This window comes from Anolis sagrei, chromosome 2 (genome assembly GCF_037176765.1).
Source record: "Anolis sagrei isolate rAnoSag1 chromosome 2, rAnoSag1.mat, whole genome shotgun sequence".
NCBI classification, from domain to species: Eukaryota; Metazoa; Chordata; class Lepidosauria; order Squamata; family Dactyloidae; genus Anolis; species Anolis sagrei.
In genome coordinates, this window is record NC_090022.1 from 136,496,796 (window position 1) to 136,507,353 (window position 10,558).

The following is a 10,558-nucleotide window of genomic DNA, read 5'->3' on the forward strand; positions in this document are numbered from 1 at the left end:
ATGACTGCATAGATCTCTGTCAGGAATGCTTTTATGTATGTGTTCTGGCACTGCAGAGAGTTGGACTGGAGAGCCCTTAGGGTCTCTTCCAATTCTCTCATTCTATGGACCTTATCCATAGGAGGGAAGGGGGGAAAGTGTCCTTAACAGTGAAGACATGACCTACTCCAGCAAGGTCTGTCTTAGGGGATGGTCAGCCATCCCACAATGTTTCCCCATCCCCTTCGAGCTTTCCTCCTCTTCCTGCCACTGTCTTCAATCAGGAGTCAGGGGAAAACCCGACTCCTGAAAATGGACTTCTCTCTCTACCTTCACAAGCTGGTGAGACAATTTTTCCATGCATAGCCACTGGAATTGTCTGTGCATGATGGGATAGCCCTCGTTAGGCCAGCATACAAAAATGGTAAGAAAATTGGGAGGAATTGGTGTGGGATAAGGTCATAAGTGATGCTTGCAGGAAACGGATATAACTCAAGGAAAGTATGCTTGCCTTGCATTTGGGATGGGGAAAAGATTCCAAAGTGATGAATATCAGTGTAAGGTGACAGATTCCCAAGATACTCAAGTTTTAGCTTAATGTGTCATTTCTTTTCAAGTGCACTTTAGTGTCCATGAAATAGTTGCCTTTGTGGTAAATAAAATAATCCTGGATTTGAGTGAAACTTGTTCACACACCCTTATTTGAGTAAATAGACTGCTTTACGCTTGACTGAAACCTGTCCCGTTCTTGCCATCTAATTGTTCAGAAGTCGCCCATTTATGCAATGTATCAGTTTTCTGAAGAGCTTTCATCTGTGAATGTTACACTCAACCACAAGAAAGCTCATCACAGCTCAGGAAGCCTCACCATCCTGGAGCCATTGCCACTTCTCTAGTCAACCAGCAAGTTTGGGAACTTTGAGTTAACTGTGAATTTATTCTAGATAAGGCTATGCCTGTGCTGAAGAAAGTGGGGGGGAGAGGGTAAGAGGTACTGCACACTCCCATGGACATGGAGCAAGGAAATGCAAAACATTCTCAACACACAAAACAGTAGCTACCAGGGCTGAATGTTCACCTCTACCATTTAAAAAGAGAAGGTCACTGTATACTGCACACCAGAAGTGGACAAAGAGGTTTCTAAATTAATTTTCACATATGTTTGTTTTGATTTCTAGCAAGTTTACCCTTTTTGGAAAGAAATAAAGAACGATAGACCAATTGTTTCACGGCATAACCAAAAGATGGTCAAAGTGTAGCCTGTGGACCACATGAAGACCATTTTGTGCCTTCCAGAAACCCCAAGAGATTGGTAGGAGTCATTAAAAAAACACCTTTTTTTACTCCAAATACCTCAAATGCCCTCTAGGATCTAGGGCATTCCTGCACATTTCTGAATCCTTGGGCCAATTTAGCTGCAGGAAAGGGGTTTTTTTAAAAAAAGAAAAAAAAACACTTCATGCTCACTTTATGTGGTTAGAAAATGTCCCTTATAGGCTCCATGGGTGGAGAGGGGTGTGTGTGTGTGTATATATATATATAGGCAATCCCCAAGTTAAGAACAAGATAGATTCTGTGGGTTTATTCTTAAGTTGCATTTGTATGTAAATAAAAACAAATACATTTTTAAGTGAAACTCCAGACAAAACTATATATTCTCTAGCTTTGGATAGCATAGGAAAGGATTAACACCCCTGTGGTGTTTGTTTTACTGTCTCTGCCCCTGTGAGAAGATTTTGCCTCACTTTCTGGCCCTATGATAACTGGATTTTGAAAAGAAAAAGTCTTATTGTGGAAACAAGAATTGACGAGAAAGCTTCAGTGGAGGCATCTTTCCCACACAATAACTCTTTCAGGAGTGAATTTCCCTTCCAAGGGATATATTTCTCGCACTTCCTGTTGTCTCACTCTTATTCTTAACTTTGAGTCATTTGCAAGTGAAATGTTTGTAACCCGGGTAATGCCTGTATATAGATATAGATATAGATTTTATTTATATATTTATTTACTTCATTTCTACCCCACCTTTCTTGACCCTGAAAGGGACTCAAGGCAGCTTACAAATCCAGCAAAAACTCGATGCTGCATTGGTAAATAATAAAACCCATCTTATCAAAATATAAACAATCTAAATATAAAAACAATTAAATCACATATCAATCAATCAATCAAACAGATTAAAATAATATAAAATACTGAGCCATAATCTCATGTCCAAATTGTTTTCCAAATCCATAGTTCATTATTCAGATGTTGAAGTATCATTCTGTAGTTTCCTATTCACCAAATGCCTATGTAAAAAGCCATCAGAAGCCTATCTGATGTCACTGGGGAGGGAGTTCCACAGCTGCCATGACTGAGAAGGCGCTGCCTCTCATCCCAATCAGTTGTGCTTGCGAATAGGTTGGGATGGAGAGCACAGCCTCCCCAGTCAATCTTAACGCTCTTGTAGGCTCATAAAGGGAGATGTATCCAGACAGGTAAGTTGGACCAGGAAGTATAGGGCTTTATAGGCCAAGATTAACACATTGAATTGGGCTTGGTAGCAGACTGGAAGCAAGTGGAGCTGATGTAACAAAGAAGTATGATCCCTATACACTGCCCCAGTTAGGAAGCTGGCTGCCACTCATTGGACTAATTGAAGCTTCCAGGCTGTCTTCAAAGGCAACCCCACGTAGAACGCATTGCAGCAGCAGCAGTAATAGTAGAGATATAGATATCGATAGATATATAGGATTATGTGGAGAGGAGCTAATGCAGATCCTGAGTCCAAGCTTTGCTTCAACAAATAAGCAAGATCCATTATGCAATAAAGGAAGATATTATATAATAGAAAACAGCAGTTATTCAGAATTCAAGCATCTATGAATGAACTGGGTTCTAAGGCATAGGTGAAATTACTATGCTAAAGAAAAGTTATTGAATCACCTAATATTATCTACTGTAGTTTTGACTAAACATTTGGTATTATGCTTTTATACAGAGGTGATATCAAAGGTTGGCATTTAATGAATCATTTTACTTAGAATCAGGTGACCATCTATAAGTGCCATTTTTTTACATACAACAGCAAACCAATCTCATTAAGAGTGTTTGTGTCTTTTGATTCTTTGTGTAATTTAAATCCATTTTTCTCCTCAGTGCTACGTATGTTACATATCACAGATTTATGGATGGACTGCCTTTCACTGTCCATGTTTAATGATTTCAGATCTGGAAGTTAGAGGGACCAAGTTAAGTTCCCAATCATAGTGTTTCATGTCTCTCACTAAGGAAAATAACAATAAATGAACAGAATTCCTAAAAATTTTGATAGTTGTAATACAGGCCCAAAGATGGAGAGACAATACAAGATGGGATGTGGAAACTTGGTGGTCTTATCTCTCAGAATACATAATTAATGATTTTATTAATCAAAGGAAAAACAAGTATATGAATAGTTATACAAAACAAGACTGGTATAGGAAATGGTCTAACCAACAAAACAGATGGAGATGATAAATATAGGATTTTGAACCAGGATTTCCACATGGTTAAATCTATGCAAATAATTGTTGTTCCAGAAGGGAGGGGGGAGGTGGGGGAGGGCATAGGATACGGGTGATACACATTCAAGGGATATATAAAGCATTAATTAAGATAAAGTGACTTTTGAAACAATGTATATTGAGATAAGATCTGTACAGCAAACGTTTGTTAATTGAGTGGATGTATCAGGGGTTTTTTTTGTTCTCTCTACCAACTATAATAGAGCACAGCAGAGTTCTGTGCAGAAAAATTGAATTCTGGGCAGAAATATTATTTTCTGTGCAAAAAATGCTGTTTTCTGTTCAACAATGCCGCATCCATATTTTGCATAGAATAAACCCCTCCTGTAGCATTCAAAACTGGTCCACTTTCAAATACATTCTCAATATAGGAAGATCAGTGCTAAAATTATTCATTTCTTCCTCTAAGAAGTAAATTAACGAAGTTTTACATCCCCAGCAAGTATAACAGATTTCCATTTTATTTCTGAAAAACTCTCAGTACTGTTCTTCTATGGCAATGCAAAGTTCCTCACAAGTTTCTTCTGCAATACATACTCATTCCTGCAGTGTAATGTAGCCTATGGCACATTCATAGCACACTCTCCACATTTAAGCTTTTTGCCACAGCAGTGATTTCTGGGTGTACACTAGACCTGCTCTTTGAAGAAAACATGAACACATAATGGGTAAAACAGCTCTCAGATACTTAAGCCAGAACAGAAGTATTAATTTGGTGGGGTCTTATGCTCTGCAGCAAGGAAGCGGTGATGGTTATTTTCCAGTCTTGTAAGATAATGTTAATTGGCATGAAGGAACCACCCAAATATCTGGACCATCATCCATTGGGTGGCCAAAATAATTACTAAACAAACAGAGATCTTGCCTGTAATTTAGAAGGAGCAAGTTTTAGAAACACGTTAGTTATTAAATCTGCTTCTTGATGGGTGTGTGTCTGTGTGAGAAAGTCAGCAAGAAAACAAATTCTCTCTATCCTCTTTTGAGGAATTTAGTAGAGGGGTTAACTTGGAGTATTGCAAATCCATAAATGCTTATTGTGATATAAATCCAGTTGTGTTCAATGTGGCTTTTTTCCTAGGAAAGTGTGCAAAGTACAACCCGTTTTTTTTTTAAGGCAAATAGAGCCAAAAACATGAAAAAAGTATTTCTGGAGTTTGGTGTTGACAAAGTCATGAAGGAATCTTTCAGAATTTCACATCAGTACTAAAACATTTTGTACATATAATAGTACAGTGACTCTTTGAGGAAATTCAGTGTTTTCTAATTGAGAAAGGAGCAGGTCACTTGACGCAACAGCAACAGCTGAATCTAACTGGAAGTTATATTTATGTTGTTAATGGATTTGAAATTTCATTACCTCTCTTTTATTACCTTTTGTCCTCTAGTCCCCAAATGGGCAAAAATGAGAGCAGTTTGCATTGCAATCCCTCCAGACCATCTTAGGTGACAGCAGAATAACACAGACATATATAGACCTGTGACCTTCTTTCTCCTGTATGATGTTTAACATGTGGGCTTCATGAAGAAGCCAGAGAAGCATCAAAAGCTTGCATAATGTATTTTACATGTGTTGTCGAAGGTTTTCATGACTGGAATCACTGGGTTGCAGTGAATTTTTCAGCTGTATGACCATGTTCCAATAGCATTCTCCTCACCTCCAACAGACCTCTGAAGATGCCGGCCACAGATGCAGGCAAAACGCCAGGAGAGGAATCTACAGGAACATGGCCATACAGCCTGAAACACTCACAGCCACCCAATGTATTTTATACTTTGAACTTGACCGAATAGAAGTACAGGCTGAGCATCCCATATCCGGAATCCAAAGTGCTCCAAATGTTTTTTAAAAACCCTGTATACATGAGTGAATGAGATAGTCCACCGGAAGACGCTCCGGTGGACGCTCATGGAGGCAGGCAGGGTTTGGTGAGCTCTCTCACCAAATCAACCGATTTTCTGGGCTTTGGGGGTTTGTAACCCCCCTCTCTGCTCTGGAGTGAGGGGGCAGAGAGTCGCTAAGCTGCTTGACTCCCCTGGGGAACAGGGTCGTAGTCGCAGTGTGCGAGCCAAGTATCGGGAAGCGGGGTGCTCCGCACTAACTGCCTTCGCAACCACCCAAAATGAGTATGAAGAATGAAATGAAGACGCCGTAGAGGTGTGAGCAGCAAGTTATGACTCTTTTTCATTCATTCACACCCTCCCTTAAATAAGAATTAACAAGAGGATATAAAGATAAAGAGAAAGAGATATATATATAAAAAAAAGGACTGAAGTCTACAGAACCCTACTACTGCGGGCAAGAACTGAGGGGGTATGGAGGTTGATACCCCAGCCTAACCAAGTTACAATCGGCTTTTGTGAGTAGTAAGCCTTGAGCTGCTTGCACCAAGTAGACTACTCCAAGAACACTCTAAGCTATACGCTATACGCTATAAGCTACAAGCCCCTATTTACATTTTCCAATCTGGCTGTAAGCAGAGAGAGTAAACAGCATGGTCATGTGGCAGAGAGGGTAAACAGCAAGCAAGAAAGTAAGAAAACTTTAAAACCTAAGAAGTTTAAAATAAAGCAACCTACGCTACTTTGGAATATTTGGTAAGAAAAGAAACTTGATAAAGAGAAAGCGAGAGATCGAGAAACTTACCCAGGCCAGCATGGAAGACGCGGAAGACAACAGGGGAAAGGATTGAGGAGGCCGCAGATCCAGGCGTTGCTGGGCCCTCCGCGTCGTTTCTCCGGAGGAGTCAAGGAGAAGGCAAGGCCCCCACTCCGCGCCTCCGCCGGGCCCTCCGGGATTCCGCCGCGGCGTCTCCTTTCCCTTCCCCCCCTGAGGGAGGAGGAGAGACACGCGGAGATAGAAGAGGCGGCGTGCTTCGACCGCGGAGAGACCGGGGTGCGAGGGAGGAGAGCCCGGCGTCCCGGGGGGAGCAGCGGCGGCGAGGGTGAGATACTGCGGGGGAGGAACTCCGAGGAGCGGAGAGAGAGGCCCAGGGCTGAGGCAGTGAGGGGGAGACTTCCCGAGCAGCTGCGGGAGGAGACCCAGAGCAAGAGCGGCGGCAACAAGGGTGAGACTTCGCCGCGGAGGGATCCTGAGAAGCAGCGGGGGAGGGATCCGGAGGCTCGAAGCCGGACAACAAACGCTGAAGGATCCGGGAAAGCAGCGGAGGACCCCGGAAGACGCGGAGGAGTGAACCAGGCAGGGAATGCTCACGAAGCTGCAGCGGTGAGCCCCCTGAGCTCCCTTTCTGGGACTTAGTAGGAGGCCCAAAAGTGGAACTCGAGCTGGGACACCCCAATGTCCGTGGAGAGATTAGGGGAATCCGGGCTAGGTAGCAACCAGGACGGTTGCCGCTGAGAGGCTGAGACGCCTTAGCGCCTGAGCCCATCGGAAAACCCGACGAGAGGCACCAGGAGAGACGAAGAGACAGAGGAGACAACGGAGTAAAAAGATAGAGAACACAAGGTCAGAGGAACCTAAGGGGAAAGAATAACGGGACAATTACAAAGAACAGGAAGGAGGGGGCGAGAGGTAAGGCAGGAAAATAAATAATAATAATAATAAAAAATAGTGAAGGTGAGATAAGACAAGAAAATAGGCCATACTGGGGGTGAAGAAGAAAATCCCCTAATTTTAAAAGAGACGGAGAGGAAATAAGGGGACCAGCTAGAAAAGGGGGGTATCCTTTAATCTAATATAAAAAACGATACACACCCAAAACACCCCCCCCCCCAACTGTAATTAAAAGTTTGAAATAGACCAACAGTTACCTGATAATCGGAGATGGCAAATTCTAAAACAAAACAGGACCCAAAAGAGATAAAAGACATAAAAGGTGTAAATAGAAGGCACTCAATGGCTGGCCCACCAACAACAATAGCCCCCCCACCAACAGAAGAACCAGGGCTAAGAGAAATACTGGTAGGAATTCAAAACGAAATACAAAGCCTATCGAAAAAACAAGATAAATTACAAGTGGACCTTCAAGATAGGGCAGTAAAACAAGAGGCCCAGCAAAAAGCCTTACAACTAGAGGTATCACAAATCAAAAAAGAACTCAAGGTAGACATGGAACAAATGAAAGGAGAGCTATCAAAAGCAATACAAGAGATTAAGGAAACTAAAGCTTGTAATATAAAAATAGAGAAAACCCAAACGAAACTAGAAAAAAAATGGAAAAACTAGAAAAACAAAATTTAAAAGTAGAAAAAATACAAGAGAAGATAATACAAAATGACACTGAATACCAACTACGCTTTAGAAATATAATGGAAACTGAGAACGAAAATATCAGGGAGACCATGACTACCCTTCTGGCTAAACTCTTAGATACACCAATCCAGGAAATTGATATTGGTCTGGACAGGGTTCACAGGGTAAACACCAATTATGCGAAAAAGAATAAGACCCCAAGAGACGTTTTGGTAAACTTTATTCGGAAAAAGACCAGAGATGAAGTATTGAGAGCAGGCCATTTAAATCCAATACACCATATGGAGTCCAAAATATTAATATTAAAAGAATTCCCACCAGACACCTTAAGTAAAAGAAAGAAGTACTTCTTCTTAACAGATGAGCTTAAAAGACTAAACATCAGGTTTCGATGGGAAAAGCAGGAGGGAATCATGACCACTTACAAAGGGGAAAGATTCTGGCTCACCTCGGAGGACAAAGCCAAAGACTTTTATAAGAGGCTAGAAAAAGAGCTCAAAATCAGAACTCCACAAAGACCAGAAGAGAAAAGGAAAAAATCCAAGCGTAAAAGAAGCAAATCCCCCGATTCCGGAACACCGACCTTAGGCCCGAGTACCAACAACGAGGAGCAGGATGATGAAGAGGATTCTGACGAAATGGACCAGGACGAAGCAAAGGAATAATATGGGAGACATCGCACAACAGGTAAATTTTTTTTCTAACAATGTTAACGGGTTAAACTCCCCAAACAAAAGGAAAATGTTGTTTAACCATCTAAAACGAGGGAAATATAATATAATTGCACTACAAGAAACCCATATATCCCAACGACATATGGCCCACCTGGTAAACAAAAAGTTAGGTAAACTGTACCAATCCTCTGCCCCGGAAAAAAAAAGAGGGGTTGCCCTCTACGTAGACGAGAACATTCCATCAGAACTCTTCTATAAGGACCTTAGAATCTTAGCAGTAATAATAACCATAGGTTTGGAAAATATCCTTATCTGTAACATATATGCCCCCAACGGCCCCAAAGGCAAATTTGTAAGGACCCTGAAGGATAAAATCATAGCAGAAAACTTCCCACATATGGTAATACTGGGTGACTTCAATGGGATAATAAACCCAAAACTAGATAGAACTAAAGCCCAGAAGAAGAAGAAAACTGACAAGAGCAATACACTACCAAAAACCCTCTTATCCTGTCTTGAAGAATACGGCTTAGAAGATACTTGGAGGTTCCACAACATTGGGGTGAAGGACTACACACATTACTCCAACAGGCACCGTGTATGGACCAGAATCGATATGATCTGGACAACGACATCAATCACCCCCAAAGTTACAGAAATTAAAATTTTACCACAGGACCACTCGGATCATAATCCTATAGTCATGACACTAAACCATAGTCAAAGAAGAAAATGGAGATTGGACGACAATCTTCTCAAGACAGAAGAAGATATAAAAAGATATAAAGAGAAAACGCTGGAATACTTTCAGTTGAATATTAAAGAGGAAACTAAGATCCAAAGCGTATGGGATGCCTATAAAGCGGTCCTAAGAGGTCATCTAATTCAACATGCGACAATCAGAAACAGAATTAAGAATAGTCAAAGAGTACAGGTGGAGAAGAAGATCGAGGAGATAGAAAAAAGTCTGAAAACCAACCCAGATAACCCTACTCTAAATGAAAAACTGGAAGTACTAAAAAAAGAAAAACATAGGACTGAATTGGAAAGAATGGCAAAGCAAATAAAATATATTCGCCAAAGGGAATTTGAGAATGTGAATAAGATTGGAAGACTGCTAGCCTGGAAAGTGAGAAAAAAAACACAACAACAACAAATCACCAGAATAAAGAAAGGAAACTGCCTATTGATAAAAGATAGTGAGATAATAAAAGAATTCTATACCTACTTTAGAGAACTTTATAGTAAGAAAGAAGTAAAAATGGAAGGAATAGTAAAATATATCAGTAAGCAAAAATTGGAAAAACTAACGGAAGAACAAAGAAAAGATCTAAACCGTGAAATATCGATAGAGGAAATTAAGAATGCGATTAGAGATCTTCGCAACAACAAAGCTCCCGGCCCCGACGGCTTCTCAGCCAGTTTTTACAAAACATTACAGGAAGAAATTGGGACTCCCCTTAAAGAAGTAATGAACAAAGCACTGCAGGATGGAGTTATCCCCGACTCGTGGAGATCTGCGGAAATTATTTTAATTCACAAAGAGGGCTCTGACAAGGAGGATATTAAAAACTATCGCCCCATATCCTTACTTAACAACGACTACAAAATTTTCACAACCATTTTGGCTAATAGATTCAAAACCTTCTTAACAGGTTGGATAGGGGAAGATCAAAACGGCTTTCTGCCTCAAAGAAACATCAAAGACAACGTAAGATCCATTCTCGATTCAATCGAGTACTATGAAACCCACCACCAGAAAGAAGTAGGACTCCTGGCCATTGACGCCGAAAAGGCGTTTGATAACATCTATTGGGAATTTTTTAAAACATTATTTCAGGAAATGGATTTTGGGTATCAATTTAGAAATGCCATAGAGGCCATATATAAGGATCAGAAAGCAAAGTTGATCATAAATGGAATTGCCTCAGAGGACTTCCAAATCGAAAAAGGCACAAGACAGGGCTGCCCCCTATCCCCGTTAATCTTTATTTTTGCCCTAGAAGTTCTACTTAAAGAGATAAGAAGGGACGAAACTTTAAAAGGCCTAAAAATAGATAAGCAAGAACTAAAAACGCGAGCCTTCGCAGATGACATCATATGCGTTATAGAGGAACCGAGGGAAAAAATACATCTCTGGATTGAAA